Source organism: Macrobrachium nipponense, chromosome 1 (genome assembly GCF_015104395.2).
Source record: "Macrobrachium nipponense isolate FS-2020 chromosome 1, ASM1510439v2, whole genome shotgun sequence".
Classification (NCBI taxonomy): Eukaryota; Metazoa; Arthropoda; class Malacostraca; order Decapoda; family Palaemonidae; genus Macrobrachium; species Macrobrachium nipponense.
Window position 1 is genome coordinate 87,029,662 of NC_087200.1, and position 20,000 is coordinate 87,049,661.

The 20,000-nt window shown below is 34.7% G+C and overlaps 2 long non-coding RNA genes across 3 annotated transcripts in view; one reads left to right on the forward strand and one right to left on the reverse strand.

Moving 5' to 3' along the window:
* The window catches only part of LOC135219434 (uncharacterized), a 135,481-nt gene that overhangs the window by 42,054 nt on the left and 73,427 nt on the right, over positions 1 to 20,000 (reverse strand). The gene's annotated exons all lie outside the window — the stretch shown is intronic.
* Positions 9,980 to 20,000, forward strand: part of LOC135219432 (uncharacterized) — a 31,203-nt gene continuing 21,182 nt past the window's right edge. The window contains exons 1-2 of one of the 2 annotated variants that reach the window (XR_010315434.1): positions 9,980 to 10,324; positions 12,019 to 12,157. This is a non-coding gene — a long non-coding RNA (uncharacterized LOC135219432). The remainder of the gene's footprint in view (positions 10,325 to 12,018; positions 12,158 to 20,000) is intronic. The other variant, XR_010315435.1, reaches the window with a different exon arrangement.

A 20,000-nucleotide genomic window follows, 5' to 3' on the forward strand; every position in this document is an offset into this window, starting at 1 on the left:
TTCTGAGGAGAAACTCCCGAGGATAAAATCTTGATCATCGCGCATCCCTCGTCCCCCGTCCGCTTGGGAGCCGCACCTGAAATTCCTCCATGACCTGCCTGCTTGCTGCGCTGACACTCTTCTCACAAACGGAGTCCTGTCTTTCATTGAATGACTGATTAACTGATCGTTTATGAGGTTTAGGCATCAAGGAGCTTTAAGGATGTTCTAGACAATAAAAATGAAAACAATCAATAAATGTAGAAGTAAGCAAGTTGTAAAATCGTGTCATCCCGCATAAGGTTCTCTACACCTGCGTTGTCGTCTCAAATTTTCGAGATATTCTTACCACCGAAATGGCATTTCCTCCTTCAATGTTCATATCTATAACACCAGACCAGAATGCGCTCGACAGAGAGGCGACCATCACAGTAAGCACAACTCTGGGCACCGGCTCTTTCCAAACGAAAATTATAGGATAATCTAGTGCGTCCAATCCTAAGGCGGGTTAGATTGATTCCAAACCTGTTCAGGTTATTGCCAGATCCCAAGTAGCCTATTGCGCTTCGAATTTCTCAATTTTTCTTTTTTCGGAGAGAGAGAGAGAGAGAGAGAAAGATGCCCAACTCCGCTGCTTTCTCATGTCAGATCACTGGACGTTTTCGACACAGAACCTGCATCCCTTATTTCCATATAATTGTTCCTCATTCCTCAGTCGTGAATACTACATTTTTATAATTCTTTGACTAAATATTTTGTCCTTCGTTCCAGCATAGTCATTTTGCGGGTATATGGGAAATTACTCATTTTCGAATATACTTAACTTTCCTTCATTCTTCAGCAATGAATCCTCCATCAATTCAAGAACTCTTTATGATGTAATTTTTAGTACTAATTCTATACTATCAAAGAATCACTATTTACTTTAAGATCACTTTCTCACCGAATTTTTTTTCCTCTCTGTGAATATGTTAGTCCCTCCCGCACAAACGCAAAATGATTACTTCCTTCACTGTCACGGGCTTATTTGTGACAGCTATCATTAAACTTCCCGTGATAACCTAATTCACTTCACATTTATTTTTAATACAGTTAAAGATTATTATTCTCTACTTTTTTCCCCTGAACGATTCCTTCCTCAAAATAACACATCTGGAAAGTCCCTTGGTTGACAAAATTGGTCAGGACCATTTATACTGTTTCAGTTATCCTTATGATATTCTGTAATATACATTACATACATACATATATAATGAATGTATATATATATATATATATATATATATATACGTATATATATATATATATATATATATATATATATATATATACCATATATATACATATATATATAATTTTCAGCCCAGAACCTGAATTTGAAATCAATATGCATAGGAGGTGGTATTATTCTCTATCTCTCTGCATAGCTGACTGGGTAAGTCATTGTCACGCTTGCATCAAACCCAAAAGACATAGGTACGAATCATGGCTTGGGCAGATGAACTTATCATATATAATTCTCATTGGCGAGTAAGTTATTCCATAAGTAAATTCAACATTAAGGGGTATTAAGGGCTTAATTCTTGGGCATAAAGAAAGAAATCAAGTGTGAATTAGTCATAAACATGCGTCTATATATACACAATATATGTAAAAATATCTATATTACATATATATTAGATAAAGTCCACAATAAAACTCGCTACAAAACTTAGTGTATTAAAAAATGTATATGCTTTGTGACAAGAACTTCATTGTGGAATTTACCTAACATTCATGATAAATACATACAATATGGCATTTTAATATTTCAAATACATACGTACATATATATATATAACATATATATGTATATATAATATACATATAGTGTATATATGATATATGAGAGAGAGAGAGAGAGAGAGAGAGAGAGAGAGAGAGAGAGAGAGAGAGAGTGAATGTAACAATAACTGGTCATGCATGTGCATTTCAAGCGTCACATCCCCCTGAAATGACGTCTTCAAGTTGTCCTGGCCGAAGTAAACGAGAAACAAAGAGCGCGGCGGCAACTTCGGTGTTTGGCTCGAGATCCTGACCCTGCATCTGAAACCTCGATTTTATGAAGAATAATAAGCAGGAGCTCAGCACAACAACACCAAGCAATTAAAGACTTATCAGACCATGTCTGCCTTCGCGACAGCCGAGTTGCCGTAAGATTTCAAACGGAAATAGCAGGGTAAGGTAACTGGAATATTTAATTGGATTTCCGTAAACATTTCAATCCCCATCTTGAACAGAGAAAGGTTTCATTAACTTGAAAGATCCAACTTCTCTATTGTTCACTCATGATATATGGTACTTGGATACACATAGTATATCCCCACTAGACATCAAATGGGACCAAAGATAGGAAAGCAAATTAAATCGATAAGCGGAAGCACCGTCACTCTTGAGATTGCTGTAGATAAGGTGACTTATCGTCGTGTTAATTTGGCATCCCTTATCAACACCTATCTCATGGTCAAATAGGTTTACGAAACACTACCAGGTAAGTATTCTGAACTGAAGTCACGTAAGCGCTATGTCTCAACTCCGTAAATGTTGATATAATTTCCTAAAGAAACACATTTGTATAGGGCAAAATCAAGAAAATGAAATTCATCAATCAACAAACGCATGCGCCTTTTAATCAAAATATTCGCCAGATCGATAAGTTTCTCAGATATTCGTCAAAATTATGCGCAGGTTGAGAATGAGGTAATTAAGACATATCAGAGACGAAATTGTGTACTACCAAACTATTAGAGAAATGGTGATTAGCAAAATACGATACCAGTGTGGCACAAAACAAGATTTCTTGGGTATAGGCGAATAAACATGCACACGTAACGCTCATGTAAATAATAATAATAATAATAATAATAATAATAATAATAATAATAATAATAATAATAATAAGAATAATATAATAATAATAGACTATAAGAAAGCCTTCGACATGATACCACACACATGGCTAATAGAATGCCTGAAAATATATGGGGCAGAGGAAAATACCATCAGCTTCCTCAAAAATACAATGCGCAACTGGAATACAATACTTACAAGCTCTGGAATAAGACTAGCAGAGGTTAATATCAGGAGAGGGATCTTCCAGGGCGACTCACTGTCCCCACTACTCTTCGTAGTAGCATGATTTCCCATGCAAAAAGTACTACAGAAGATGGATGCCGGGTACCAACTCAAGAAAAGAGGCAACAAAATCAACCATCTGATGTTCATGGACGACATCAAGCTGTATGGTAAGAGCATCAAGGAAATAGATACCCTAATCCAGACTGTAAGGATTGTATCTGGGACATCAGAATGGAGTTTGGAATAGAAAAAATGCGCCTTAGTCAACATACAAAAAGGCAAAGTAACGAGAACTGAAGGGATAAAGCTACCAGATGGAGCAACATCAAACACATAGATGAGACAGGTATCAAATACCTGGGAATAATGGAAGGAGGAGATATAAAACACCAAGAGATGAAGGACACGATCAGAAAGAATATATGCAGAGACTCAAGGCGATACTCAAGTCAAAACTCAATGGAGGAAATATGATAAAAGCCATAAACAACATGGGCAGTGCCAGTAATCAGATACAGCGACAGGAATAGTCGAATGGACGAAGGCAGAACTCCGCAGCATAGATCAGAAAACCAGGAAACATATGACAATACACAAAGCACTACACCCAAGAGCAAATACGGACAGACTATACATAACACGAAAGGAAGGAGGGAGAGGACTACTAAGTATAGAGGACTGTGTCAACATCGAAAACAGAGCACTGGGCAATATCTGAAAACCAGTGAAGACGAGTGGCTAAAGAGTGCATGGGAAGAAGGACTAATAAAAAGTAGACGAAGACCAGAACAAATATACAGAGACGGAGGAGAAAGACAAGACGAGAACAGAGGACTGGCACAACAAACCAATGCACGGACAATACATGAGACAGACTAAAGAACTAGCCAGCGATGACAATTGGCAATGGCTACAGAGGGGAGAGCTAAAGAAGGAAACTGAAGGAATGATACAGCGGCACAAGATCAGGCCCTAAGAACCAGATATGTTCAAAGTACGATAGACGGAAATAACATCTCTCCCATCATGTAGGAAGTGCAATACGAAAAATGAAACCATAAACCACATAGCAAGTGAATGCCCGGCACTTGCACAGAACCAGTACAAAAAGAGGCATGATTCAGTGGCAAAAGCCCTCCACTGGAGCCTGTGCAAGAAACATCAGCTACCTTGGCAGTAATAACGTGGTACGAGCACCAACCTGAGGGAGTGATAAAAAAACGATCAGGCAAAGATCCCGGGGACATATGTATCAGAACACGGATAGGGTTGTACGTGCAAAATAGACCAGACGTGACGTTGATTAACAAAGTCAAGAAGAAAGTATCACTCATTGATGTCGCAATACCATGGGGACACCAGAGTTGAAGAGAAAGAGAGGGAAAAAATGGATAAGTATCAAGATCTGAAAATAGAAATAAGAAGGATAGGGGATATGCCAGTGGAAATCGTACCCATAATCATAGGAGCACTAGGCACGATCCCAAGATCCCTGAAAAGGAACCTAGAAAAAACTAGAGGCTGAAGTAGCTCCAGGACTCATGCAGAAGAGTGTGATCCTAGAAACGGCACACATAGTAAGAAGAGTGATGGACTCCTAAGGAGGCAGGATGCAACCCGGAACCCCACACTATAAATACCACCCAGTCGAATTGGAGGACTGTGATAGAGCAAAAAAAAAAAAATAAATAAATAAATAATAATAATAATAATTTGACATAGGAAATAAACAAATCGATCGGGAGACATAAAATTGGGTAATACAACAAAGCGAAGGACGAATTAACAAAGAAGAAAAACACTTAACACAAAGAGGAACAAATTGTTTTACTCAAACACAGACACGCAATCACAGAGAGAGAGAGAGAGAGAGAGAGAGAGAGAGAGAGAGAGAGAGAGAGAGAGAGAGAGAGTTCGCTTCGACGGAGCACAAGAAAACAAAAAGCGGTCCTGTGGAATCATAACTGACCCCTGATAAAATCAGAAGAACAGCGCCATAATGAAGGCAAAACGGAGGTGATAACACATCCGAGACATTCGGGGGATCAGGTAGCCTCCTCAGTCCGGCCACTAATAATCAAGGCTAAGCACCACGGGCTTTGCAGACTCACGTGTACCTGCGGGATACGTCGGGGCGCAGACGCAACAGGATTTGGGGAAATCATGCGATACCGCTCTCTCGTTACGACATTTCCTTCTCTTGATCCTATTAATCTAAATGGCACGGATTGCCATTTTGAAACAATGGGAATACGGCAGTGCATTTAATTTGGCCGTGGTGATATAACACTGCTTACGAACACAAATATAAAGTAAACTTTAGCGTGGTAAATCTTACTTTTAAACAGGACATCATTGAGGTTTGTAAACAATTGAATGTTTAATTATTACAGTTCATAATTTACCTACAGAGGTCTTACTCGCGATGAAAAGCAGCGAAATTTCCTTCAAGGATGATAAAAGCCTGATTTCTATTAGAATCATCGAGGAAAATGACATGGAATTAATATACACACCTCGGTCAAATCTCCTACAGCAATGTACACGGTTAAACTGTTCAAAAATGCTTGCGAATCCACTGAAGGCCATTTCCAGACAAATTTATCCTTTGCGAAACTTACATTTCACTCAAGATTTATTGTGGATATTCTTATGAGTAACAAAGTACTGACTATTTCCTTATTTGAGAATAATTGGATCTTAAAGAACAGTTCATTATTCAAATCACTACCATGAATCATTTCCAAATGACTGTCCATGACCCTACAACTTAAACAACCTCCTGGAAAAATAAAGAGAAATAATCACTAAATAAATAAATAAATAAAATAAAGAGGTGCAACGGCCAGATTCTAGCGCAAATATGTCAACAAAAAACTGCACTTTTTACTTAGTAAGAGTAATTATTTTAAATACGACAGGATGAGGTCATGACCGTATTAGGTCATGCATCCGAGTTTGACAGTGGACGCCAACAGCCGGAGGAAGCAAGGGCAAACGAAGTGGCAGGGCAGGATTTCTCCAGCCAGCCAACAAACTCCTTTAAAGGAACTGACCGCCTCGGGGAAAGTTGTATCCCTAAATGCATAATGCGTGTTGGAAAGGCACGAGGGATCAATTTGCAGTGGTTAAATGACTTTGAGAATCTTCAGCAGACATTCGAAATGTCAATATTTACTTATACTACAGACGAGTACTATTGGCCAAAGGAAAAAAGCATTTGGAAGTATTGCACATCGACAAATGATCAAAAGGGATTAAAAGACTTGTAATTCTATATTTTCCATAATTTCTTACATGCATTCCTTTTTCAAAAATGCAACAGCTTTACAGTCTTTTCTGTCTGAAAAAATATCAAGCAACTAGTTTCTCTCCATAAAATTCAAGTAAACAGTAAACAAATTTATAATTATTGACAATGAATAATACAAAGACGGCAACAGCACCTTCATTGTCGTAACACAAGTAGTAGTAGTAGTAGTAGTCATAGTATTATCATCATTATTAATATTTTAATAACAATAATAATAGCGTTCGTATCATTACTCTCGGCAACATTAGTACGCGTAGTCAAACGACAACTCAAATTAGCAGGGGATAAGATGACACTGCAACTGCACGTAGCAAACGATGCTATGAATGTCAAGCTATGTTCATAAAGCATAAATAGCACCTACTCCTTGTCGGGACAAAATACCTGGTTTAAATTGTGGGCTGGGTACAAGGCTTCCAAACAAGGATTGCTGAACAGAAGCTAGAATATTCTCTAAGCATTACAACAATATCAAATATAGGGAGAGGATGTTTCCCAAAGTATATTTTAAAAACTGTAAGATGCAGAACAGCGAAAATTATAAGCCTCCAAACCAATGACTGTCGTGGATTTCTACTTGTGGTTTTATGAAAAGTTAATAAGAATAAATAATCTGCAAATTGTAATAAATGTAACCTGTAAATTTAAACAGTCTTTATTACAAGCAAGTCCTTTTGAATTATGTTTGGATTGAATAATGGTGACCACTCTTAGAGGTCTCAATAATTTTGGTTCTTAAAAGAGATGGTACCTACAGTTTCTGGAAAAACAGATCAAATTACTAAGGGAGAAAAGGAGAATGAAATTTATATAGAATCCCACATATACAAGCTTGTTTCTCTTCACAAAGACAAAATCACAATTTAGATTGTTTAAAATCAACTGATGCCAAATACGAGTATGGTGATCCAATTTCTTGTACTTGGAGCTCAGATTTCGGATTCGCGATTGCAATCGTGTAAATGAGATCTGTAAAAGCGAAATGTTGTCTTAAAGTTGGTGTACCTAAATAAACCTTCCATCCAGCTTAATTTCAACACGAAGTGACCAGAGGTAGTGTCGCATTTCTATTCGTTGTCAGACAAAATAGATGATTATACAGCTTACTAAAGAGTATGGTATAAGAGAGTATACGCTATATAGGGTTAAAAAGACCTCTTAAAAGTAAGGTCAGCAGGGATAAAGTAGGTACAAATTGCCATGTAGCAAAAGTGGTTCCAAAGACAAAATGGGAAACGAAATACTTTTAATTACTCATTAGCTAATACTTCCCGAATTTTTCCAAATCTGAAATTAATACTTTAACATCACCCTAGCAACCAAGAACTGGATTAAGTAGATCAAATAGGTATTCTGAGACCTTTGCTGAGGGAATTCATTTTCCTTACCAGCTCCCTACTACCTAATCTCTAGTAACATTCCAATTAACATTTAAAAAAAATTAAATGCAAAGGTAAAACACCCCGACAATCTTCAACTAAAAAATGGTATGTCTACCAGTTTCAAACTTTGGTTTTATGTGAAAGAGCTTTGTTAGCGAAGAAAGCATGTTTTAGTTCAAAAGTTAAGGCCGGAGTTTTTTGGGTGATGGTGAACTAACTTTGTAATAATTCATCTAAAAAAATGAAAAGAAACAAATGCACTTGCGGACAGACACACAAACTAAAGGGAAAATGGTTGTATCCAGAACTAGTTATATTCATAACAAAAACATTATAACGAAACACTGCATTTGTAGGCTAAATCTGATAATGAAAACACAGGGAGCTACACAATTCTGCGAGCAACAGTAATTCAACAAGGCTATCTAAAACAAAAGTAAAAATCAGGAGTTACATTAATATCAATGCAAAATATAGCTGACGAAATATAGTTTGAGAAACATTAAAAGGCTCTGACATCAATTTAATGGCACATTACATCAAAATATGCGAGGGTTAAGACGGCAAATACCGACCACTGGGATGTTATGTACCATCTCAGTGCTTTTACCAAGATAAATTCACTCTGAATATGTATAAAGCGGCCAGTGGTGAAATATTCATCACAGAATGAACAGCGGCTAGTGTAAAGTGGAGTTACAAATTGCACTAATTATTATTATTATTATTCAGCATATAAATATCCGAGCAAAACAAGCTTCTGAGACCAATAACTTGTAAAAATTGCAAGTATTCTGAATATTGGCAACATATATGTTTACAAGTAAAACAAGCCTGGACAAATGCTTGTAAGAGTAAAAAATCATGAAAACTAGAACAACTGGAAAACTCCATCCATTGAGATACAGATCTATTACAAATCGCTAAATAAAAAAAGTCACAAACTTGAATCTGCAGTCAAACGCGAAGCTAACTTAAAACAAATACAAGCTTCTATATGTATGTCAATGTTCACAAACGGAAGATGATACGGGAGTACGGTTTTCTTTAGTTTCCAGAGTTAACAGAGCAAAACCTGTTGAAGACTCATGAATCTATATTCAGTATAGCAATTCTTGTACAGAGCCCGCAAGCAAAGATTCACGATGAATTCAAGTTTTTCTTGTGAAAAATTGTACTGTATGCGACCTTCAAATAATTGTCACAAAGAATCAGTAGCTATTTTCACTAATTAACGCCTGTGGTGAAAAATCACGTTTTTTTCCATAAAGAAAAAGTTAATTCTTGTAAGCAAGTTTCCTGACAAACAACATCTTTATATTGCTTCCGATCAGATATTTTTCGTTACATATATCTTTTATGAAAAACACTCCATACGTGAGACGCCAGAACAACAAATTAATCATTACTGAAGGCCCATACATCACAAAATTACATGTATACCTTGCCTTAGTAGGGAACTTGATAAGGCTGAAGATCGTTTTTAGACAATACAACGGTGATCAATATTACAACTGTAAACGAAATACACACAAATATTTCCAATTAAAGCTATGTACTTGCAGATGGGGGGGGGGGGGGGGGGGCTGAGCATCCCCTCCCGTCCTCTTCAATTATGGTTTTCTTAATCGCCTGAAATATCTGGGTCATCATGTGGTCAGTTTCCTTAAGCTAAATGGCGACCATATAACTCATTTGTCAACCTTGGATTGTGCCTCAGGGTACACTGAGATAGATAATTTTTAGTTGCTGTTTGTTTCTTATTAAATACAAATACTGTGGTCAGCTTCATTTATTGTTTGTTGCAATTCATGAATCATAGTCAGGTGTATAGTATATTGTTATCTCAGGTGTATATACTCTTATCTAATACATATTTTTCCTTTACTGTATTTTCTCTTCTTTTCTTTCCTGTTTCCCACAGAGGCATTCTACTCTTATGACTTAAAAACATTAATAATAAATCAGTATCATCATACAATAAGAACGGTAGTCTTAAAATCCCCTCAATCAAGATTAATTCAGATATAAAGTTAATTAAAAAAAGTTTTAGCCGTGAACTACAATTAAAGAACGAGAGAGGTGTACCGAAAGAGAGAGGGAGGGGTAAAGGGGGGGGGGTGATAACAGAGACAGGAAAAAGTCAACAATACTGAGAAATATGACAGAGCTCGCTTCCAGCACCTTTAGATTTGTATTCCCCATCATCATGACATACTTTAAACTGCGCAGCTTTTACAGTTTTCTCCTGCAGCGTTGTCAGATGTTCAACATCGACGAGTTCAGAAAGAGTATAATAGGAGGGGGACCTCACAATGGGGGATGACAGAGGCACACAACAATGTGCACATACAATAGCGAAGAGGGACTTGCATGTTGCACTAGACTCGTCCACCCCCGACTAGTCGCCCACATGCAATCCACCTTGCAGGTCAGCCCATGTCCCGTTCACTAACCTTCGCCTTCGTTATTCAAGCAGCATTCGCTAAGTTTAGCCAGCGAAGCCGAGACAGCAAACGCGTTTGCATCCTCGGTATGCAAACATATTCCAACGAGCCAAAGATTAATAACTAACTCAATAAGCAGCGCCAGTCGAGCGGTGATTATATAAAAGGTGCGCAATCAACTGCTTCCCCGACGGTGACTAATACGAACTAGTTAGGAAGTCGACGGAGTAGAACGTTGCCTACTGACCACCTTCTCATTCTCCATACTAATATCAGTTTTTCGCTGCGGATGTCATCTCAATGAACGCACTCGTGCTTCGTCATCCTCGCTAATTCCCACTGACCACATTCCGTTAATCACATCATCTAGGGCCACCTACAGATTAACATCTGCTTTAAATACCTTAAGAGAACTCCAGCTAATATTGTCGATATCAAAATTGACTGGTCAGCGACAATGCAACGATTTTCCTGTAATAAATTGTCCATAAACGTTAATAACTGCAGCAGCGATGGGCACTGTTCAGGATCTAATGACCTCTGGGTAATTTGGACAAGTAAGCAGATATTATTGTTATTATTTTCATTATCATTATTACATCAAGCATATCTTCTTAAGGAGCAAATCCAAAGATCATGCAAGCAATATTCAAGAAATGCGATACAGAAACTGTTTAGCGTTGAATACAAAGAAACGAAAGTTAGCTGAAAGACACAGACACGCATATATGCATTCACTCACGCACACATACCCACACACACATATATATCTGTGCATTTTACTTTTTTGTGCATCACAGTCTAAGGGCCATTAACAGCACGTTTAAACTTGACCGGTCAAGCCGGGGCCACCAAGATAATCATCAGCCCGAGACCCGCCTTTCCCACCACTAGCTTTTATGTAAGCATGCGGAATGAGGGTACCTTCGTGTGAGTTGTGCTAGACATTTCAGCGTCTTGCATTCATAGTCTCAAAAATGTTCTAGCAGGAAAGTAGAGAAAATAGTTCAGGTTATACGAGTTTAAATTTCTCCACTTGAAAACTAGTTTGATCAACGGGGCTTTGGACTACATAAAAATGCACATCAATAAAAGCAATAATCTTATCAGGCCAAATATTCCACATAAGCTATAACATCAAGTAAGATACGGGCATTAATTTTTTCTCACGTGTGAAATGAGGACAACACTCTCTTAAATATAAGTATAAGATAAGAAACATGTATGTATACTATTAGCGTATATCTTCTTTGATTTTATAGCTTTAGTAGAATATGAGGGCTGAGGAAGTAACTTTTCCTATTACATACATTATTCTATTATAGATATATATATTATATATATATATATATATATATATATATAATATATAACAATACGTGTGTATGTGTGCGTGTGTATAGTTAATGTGAATGCATATGCAATATTTACAATATATATAATATATATATATATATATATATATATATATATATATATATATATATATATATATATATATATGTGTGTGCGTGTGTGTGTGTGTGTATGAGCGAACGCGCCTTATGTGCAATCAACTCGTCACTTTTTACCAGATACAGAAGTAATTGTGATAACTAGATAAATACAATATATACATTATATATATATATATATATATATATATATATATATATATATATATATGCATAAAGAGAGAGAGAATAATTCTATTGTTTCTTTAATAGACACAAATGTATTTGCATCAATGCCCTCTTAGCCTCTCGACCCGACCGCCTTTTTTTTTTTCCTCCATTTTTAGATACTCTTGCCACTAAGATGCCTTGAATCCAAATGAAGAACAAGTGAAGAAACCATAACCCCCGAGGTGCAACTCAAAGGCCCGCGCTGACATAAAACGACGTTCTCCTACCTAAACCAATCAGCAACCCAAAAACTAAGTAAGTATTTCTGCTTATACGTATTATATTTGTTCATATTCTGGTATAACAAGCTAATAATGGACGAAAGCCTTCATCATATATTATATACTATATATATATATATATATATATATATAATATATATATATATATATATATACATAAACACATACACACACAAACACACACACACACAAGTATGAGAGAGGGAGCGCAAAGATGTTCCGATTTGGTCATTAATGGAATCCATGGGAGGAATACTTTAGAAAAATGCTAGTTATATTCTTCACACTTTGTAATCAAAGTACGTCTTTTACGCTTTATTAAACTGACATTCTGAAGACCAGCATTTAAGAAAAACAGGCTTACAGGCGTTACAGACGAATGTCCTGGCCCTTGCAAATTTCTTCTTTTACTTTAGAGAGAGAGAGAGAGAGAGAGAGAGAGAGAGAGAGAGAGAGAGAGAGAGAGAGAGAGAGAATAAATATACGAAATCTGAGTGAAAAATTATTACCGGAAGTCAAAGAAGAAACTCGACAGAATAAATCTAATACGATGACTTTTTACTGCAACTCCTTAATAAGTGCTTGTCTAAAATTCTGAAGGTGTTTAGACTGTCAGTTTAATGTGGTTGCTTAAGGCCTTTGACGAGGACTAGACAGACTTCCGCTTCCTATTAAAGTATACCTAAAAAACATAACTATAATATATATTTACATTTTAAGTACCTTTATGTACATTTTTTTGGATTTACTTAACGGAACAAAACGTTGAGCACGAAGGTCTTACATGCGCGCACGCACATGCAAACAGGGAGAGAAAATATTCCTTACATATGGACCCTAGTAAGAAAAAATCCAACGGTAAGTTGAAAGAACTGTAAAACTATTGTTATTGTGTCTAAACAGCTGTATCTAACTACCTATAATATTGTGATAAGTTCTCTTGAATCTAAATATAAAACCGCACAAAGATCTGGACTTCGAAAGGGATATATATCTTCCTTGCGGTATCAATTCTCTTTATGGTCACGAGGCATCGCTCAAGATCCAGCAAACGGTGACGAAACACCTCGTGGGAGAGGCAGGAGCCATTCCTACTTTCTTGACTCCGCTTTAAGGATCTCTGCAATAATTGGAAAGGCTTCGCACCATAAGTGTAGATAGAGGGCACGCTGCAAAATGAAGTAGAACGTTGAACAATCTCTCACCATCCACGTTATTCCAGAATGAATTCATTATTCCTCATCACAAGATTTCAGAGTAAAGCAATCATTTACCATCAAAAGATATCAGAATAAAATCATAATCTTATAATCACTTGATTTCAGTAAAGATATCCTGAAGTGGCATAGAAAAAACCCAATAATAATAAAACAAAAACAATAAAATAAACAATAATAAAAATAAACAATAATAATAATAATATGAACAATAATGATAATAATAAACAATAATAATAATAAAATAAACAATACTAATAATAATAAAATAAACAGTAATAAAAAACAAAAACAATAATAATCATAAAAAAACAAAACAATAATAAAGATAAATCAATAGTTCAATATCTACAATCCGAATAAGCCAAAGTGAGATAGAGATGGATATTTTATAAAACCATTTATAAGATATGAAACTGTGTCATGTCGCGTGTTACTAAGAATAGGACTGTCCCAGTTATCCCGTAATAACTATATTTCCAAGGCAAGGCAGCTCACGTCGCTTCACGATGAAGCAGAAACAGAATCGTGTCTTGTTTCTCTTAGATCAATCCTTTACCTTTCCTCTTACCACTGGTTTACCTGACACAACAACGGTACGGTTCCAATGGCAACACGAACTTTCAGCGGACACCCCCCCCAAAAAAAAAAAATATATAGCATATACATATATTTATATATATATATATATATATATATATATCCATATATATATATATATATATGAATGCCTCTAGCAGTGCACTTTGGTATCAAAGGGCCAAAAAATAAATATAAACATGTGTATATGGTGTTTTAATGGCCTTTTCTATCTTTATACACACGCACACACACACACACATGCACACACACACACACACACACACACATATATATATATATATATATATATATATATATATATATATATATATATATATACATATATATAGCCAAAATCAGCAGGGGGCCACTCGGCACAATCACACTAACTAGATGAAGGCAGGCAGGAAACAGACAGGAATTTGACATTTTTTAAATTTATTCCAACGTTTTGCAATACATTATTGCATCCTCAGGGAATTCTACAATAGATGTAAATAAAATAATTTTAAAAACTTTAAAAAATCATAAAATTAAAAATAGCATCATAAAGGTCAATTTAAAAGAACACAAATAAGTTAAGCTAAAACACAAGTTAAGAAAAAAAAACATGGAATTGAACATTAATCTACAAGGTTTATTTATTATATATATAATAATAATAAAAATAATAATAAATCCTTGTAGATTAATGTTCAATTCCATGTATTTTTTTTTTTTTGTAACTTGAGTTTTAACTTAACTTATTGTGTTTTAAATATGGTCTTTTAAATTGGCTTTTAGATAACTATTTTTAATTTTATGATGTTTTTTAAAAAGTTTTTAAAAATTATTTTATTTACATCTATTGTAGAATTCCCTGAGGATGCAATAATGTATTGCGAAACGTCTGAATAAATGTAAAAATGTCAAATTCCTGTGTGTTCCTTCCTGCCTTTATCTACTTATAATAATATATATATATATATATATCTATATATATAATGTGACGAAGTGGCCTAGAATATCTGGGTCTGGATACCATTAATACTTGGTGCACGAAATAGTCAAAGACCTGTGTCTGGACACCATTAATATTTGTTAACCCAAATTGCCAAGTATCTGGTTACTACACTTACCATTTGTACTTGCTAGTACAAGAGACCCTTTTATTCCTGGGTCTGGGACACCCTTTGTACTTATGGCACAGTTTGTTCAAGTACCTGGTTATTACCTACCTCACTACAGCCAGACACCTGACCCTTCATCACAATACTAAACGACTGAATACTCTAAAGGTAAGAGTGAGCCCTTATATAACGAAACAGTCCAAGAAAACAATCAGTCTAAGTTCAATAAAATAGGTGTGAGGTAATCTTAATTAAAGGGCATCACTCCTGCAATTTCAAATCTAAGTATTTCCCTGATTCTGTTTTATATGTGGGAAACGTCACAATTATCACTCTATATTTCTACCTAAACAAAATAAAATATAATACTTGATACTGGTTTTGTAATAAAAATGCTCATATAAATTTTAAATACAAAATTTTATTTCTAAATTCAAAATTTATAAGTGGAATTCACAATATCAGGGAAATTGTTATTACTCGAAAACAAAAGTTTAATTAATTCTTGAATTAATTATTAAGCAAAATTAAATCAAATTTTATCAAGAAAATTAATTAAATTAAATCATAAAGCAATAATTAAATTTGAAATGAAATTCACTTAACTACAAATTAATTTGCAAGTGTTAAATTCCAACAATTACATAATAGAATATTATTCAAACTAATTAAACAAAATAAAGACAATGCAAAAACATACGAAAACAATTAAAGCATTGACAGTACAAACATTAAGCATATAAAATTGGATATGTCAAAAGAACAAAGCAAAAGATAAATGTGTTTAAAGATGATAAAACCTCAAAGTGCACTTCAAAACATTTGTAAAAATACCTTATACACAGTTGCAACTCCAATCAAAAGGCCTGTTACAATTTCAACCTCTTCACTATTTTCGTGGGTGCCTTCACAAAACTAATAGAAATAATACTATGTTCAGATTCCACAAACAACACATATTTTACTAATAATTATGAGTGACCAGCTTGAATACAAAATTAATGTGAGCTACGTTAAGTTACTGAAACAGCCTCGCAACCGAGCAAGCGAGAGAGAGAGAGAGAGAGCAATGTTAAACTCTCTAACGCACGCCGCTACGTCTGAAAAGCGAATGAATGTTTTATATGCATAACTATGCGTATCAGGGGAATGGGTGTATTTCAGTGTACACGTCCGAGACGAAAACATATTACGTCATCTCTATAGGGGTATCTAGTAAGGGGCCTCCTTGACTACGCTCGCATATGTCTATGAATAAGGCTCCCTTGTGTTCCGTTACAGGCCCGATTGGGACGATAAAAAATTAGCTTAACTCATCTATTTTCAAGGGGTTGAATAACAGTGCGGCCTGGGAGGTCTTACGCACGTGTTTGCGCCGATAAAGAAATCAGCTGGGTCAGGCCTTTGCGAGGTGTGAATAACAACCTTCTCTGTTACACTCTCTCTCTGTCTTACGTACTTCAAAATGAAAAGTGGGATTACTTAGCACATGTTATCTCTAAATTTGGGAATCTGAACACACAAAAACATACATTTCATAACATGATACACAGGGTGAGGTGAATTAATCGTATTTACCACAATTATAATTGCATTATAAAACCTATACTATAAGAATGTATACATATATACACACACACACATATATAATATTATATATATATATATATATATATATATATATATATATATATATACATACATAATTATATATAAAGTTCATCATTAATTTTCATACGGAAGTGCATTCTGGAAAATTCTTAATCTTACGCATTATATCAACCTAATAAAATGTCAAAACCTTTGTCATCATCTTCACAGAATATTTTTCCTGAGCATGCATGCTTTCCCTATTAAACTTTTTCATTTGTAAAGTAACAATACAATCGGTGGTGGATTTAGGGGGTGGGGGGCACCTGGCCCTTAACCGCTTGGATATGAATATTAGAACAATGTTTTTTCAATAAATCATTATTAGTAGCAAAAATAACTTAATTGATGATTAAAACAAGAACTGCACAACCACAAAAACTAATACTGTATATATATTGTATGTGTGTGTCTGTGTATATACATTTACACACATACATACATACATACATACACACACACACACACACACACACACACACATATATATATATATATATATATATATATATATATATATATATATATATATATATATACACATACAGACATGATTGGCGTGTTTTACCTCAGTGCTCAAGAAAGGGAGACTTTCACCAAATAACTTTGTATACTCTGTCGAAGAAATACAACAGTATTATTTTATAAAAGAAGAATATCATTTAGGCAGAGGAAATAAAATATTTTACATTAACGGAAATCGTGTACGTTTAACAAAGGAAATACATATTTATTCTTAATTATGCAACTCGTATACGTTTTGGTATAATTCCTTGTGTTTTGTAAAGGAAGTACAAGATTATTTTCATAAAAACAAGACACTTTTGGTAAAAGACAAGAGCATCCTAATAATACGTACATACATTTGGTAAAGGATTATACAAACTGAATAAATCTGTAAAGGCTTATTCTTATATCAACTGCACACGTTTGATAATGGACTATATTTACAAAACTGCAGGCGTAAGGTATAAAAGATTATTTTATAAACTGAATACGTATGGTAGTGGACCCTTCTTATATAAACTGCATAATTTGAAATAGCACTATTATTTATATAAACTGCTTACGTTTGATAAAGGACTATATTCTTATATAAATTGCATACATTTGGTAAAGGACTATAATTACATAAACTACTTACGTTTGATAAAGGAATTATTCTTTTGTAAACTGCTTATGTCTGATAAAGGAATATTCTTATATAAACTGCTTACGTTTGATAAAGGACTGTTCTTATATAAACTGCTTACGTTTTATAAATGACCATATACTTATATAAACTGCAAATGTTTGGTATTTGGTAAAGGACTATACTTATATAAACTGCTTGCATTTGGCAAAGGATTTTTATATAAAGTGCATACGTTTATAGAAGAAATAAAAGATTATTATATTTAGCAAGGGAATTATATTTTCGTTTTGTTTAAATCGCAAACGTTTGGCAGAGGAAATATAAATTTTACTAACCCAGGCTGTATGAGTTTGAAGGAGAAAATAGAAGAATATTCTCATAAAAAAAGCATACGTTTGACTAACGAAATGGAAAAATTTCCATATAAAAATCACGTACTTTTGGTGGCGAAATACAAGGTTAATATATAAACGTCCAACAGTCTTCTTTAAAAAATGCAAAATTATTCTTATAAAAATAATATACGTTTTACATGGGAAGTACAATATTATTCTTGTAAAAGGAAATTATAAGTTTGTTAGAGGAAATACAAAATTATTCTCATAAGAACCTGATACGTTTCGTATGAAGATAAAAAAAAACATATGTTTGCTGGGGAATACAATACTAAATATAAAATTTAGACCAAAGGCCAAACGCTAGCACCTAAGAGGTCATGGAGCGCTAAAAGGAAAGTTGAGAACTAAAAGGCTTAAAGGTTTGACAGGAGAAAAATCTCGCATTTGCACAATGAAACCCTTCGTTAGGAGCGGATGGAAAGTAAGAACGCAGAAAAGAGAATACGAACAGAGGTACAGTAAAAGGAATGAAATGCAAAGAACCTTAAGTAATGCTTACAGTGTACCGCTTTAATTGCACTGATGCACTACCCCTTTAGAACACGTTTGATGGGAGAAATACAAGTTTTTCTCCACAAAAGTTACATATATTTGGATTATAAAATGCAAGATTGTTGTTGTCCAACTACCATCTGGAGAAAACAATGTATACATTATAATAATTTTTTAGTTAAGGGCCGGGTATTCTGACCAAAGGAATATTCCATAAAAAAATAGATAGCAAAAAGTAGAACCTGATTTTGGTCACGCTTCATGTCCCTGATGACTTTTAATTTTACTGACCTTTATTGACTACAGAGAACGGAAGCATATTATAATCAATGCAATATGAGAACTAGTCAAAACTACATTATTCTTTCGATATTATTTGATTTCACTGAACTTCATTTCCATGTCACACGACCAGGAAATCATTAAATGAAGCATTCATCGAAGGGCATTATATATATTTAAATCCAGCTCTACATGACTGGACAAGCATATAGTTCGATAAAATCATTCACAACCCAATCAGTCAACTGAATTCAACTTCTTAACCATACAGTAATGAAAACAAATAAAACACTGATTCAGACTTTACTTCCTCTTCAAGTCCCAAAGAAATCAACGGAAGGAAAAACTGATTAACAAACCAATAACAACGAGTAAAATCGAAAGTGTGAACCCGAGGGGCGAGAGTGATGAAAGTTTTGCCCAGGCCCAATGTCACACCTGAGTCACTCCCCCCCCCCCCCCCTCCCCCTCCCCCCCCCCCCCCCTCCCCCCTTACATACAATCCTCCCACTCTTATCTTCATCCCTCCTACCGTTCCACCTTCACTATTGAACCTACACACCATGTCAGCCACCGCTTACGACACACTAAGGTAATGGTGCAGTAGCGAGTACGTAATCAAGACTGACTAAAACCATCAAGAGTAGTATTTTATTAAGTAATAAGTAACAACGGAGAAAATATCCAATATTACTAAGATGTTTAGCTGCATATAAAAAATGGGATTCAAATATTTAGTTGGGTATATACAAACATGAATACGTACATACATACACACATACACACACAAAATATACTTACATACAAACTTACATAGTGTGTTGTTTTTTGTCTGAAAAAAGTAAAATTAATTAATATTAAAATACACACATATAAAGGTGTTGTTTTTGTCAGAAGATAATATATATATATATATATATATATATATATATATATATATATATATATATATGCACAGATACTTAAAAATATCTATACTAAACATCCTTGA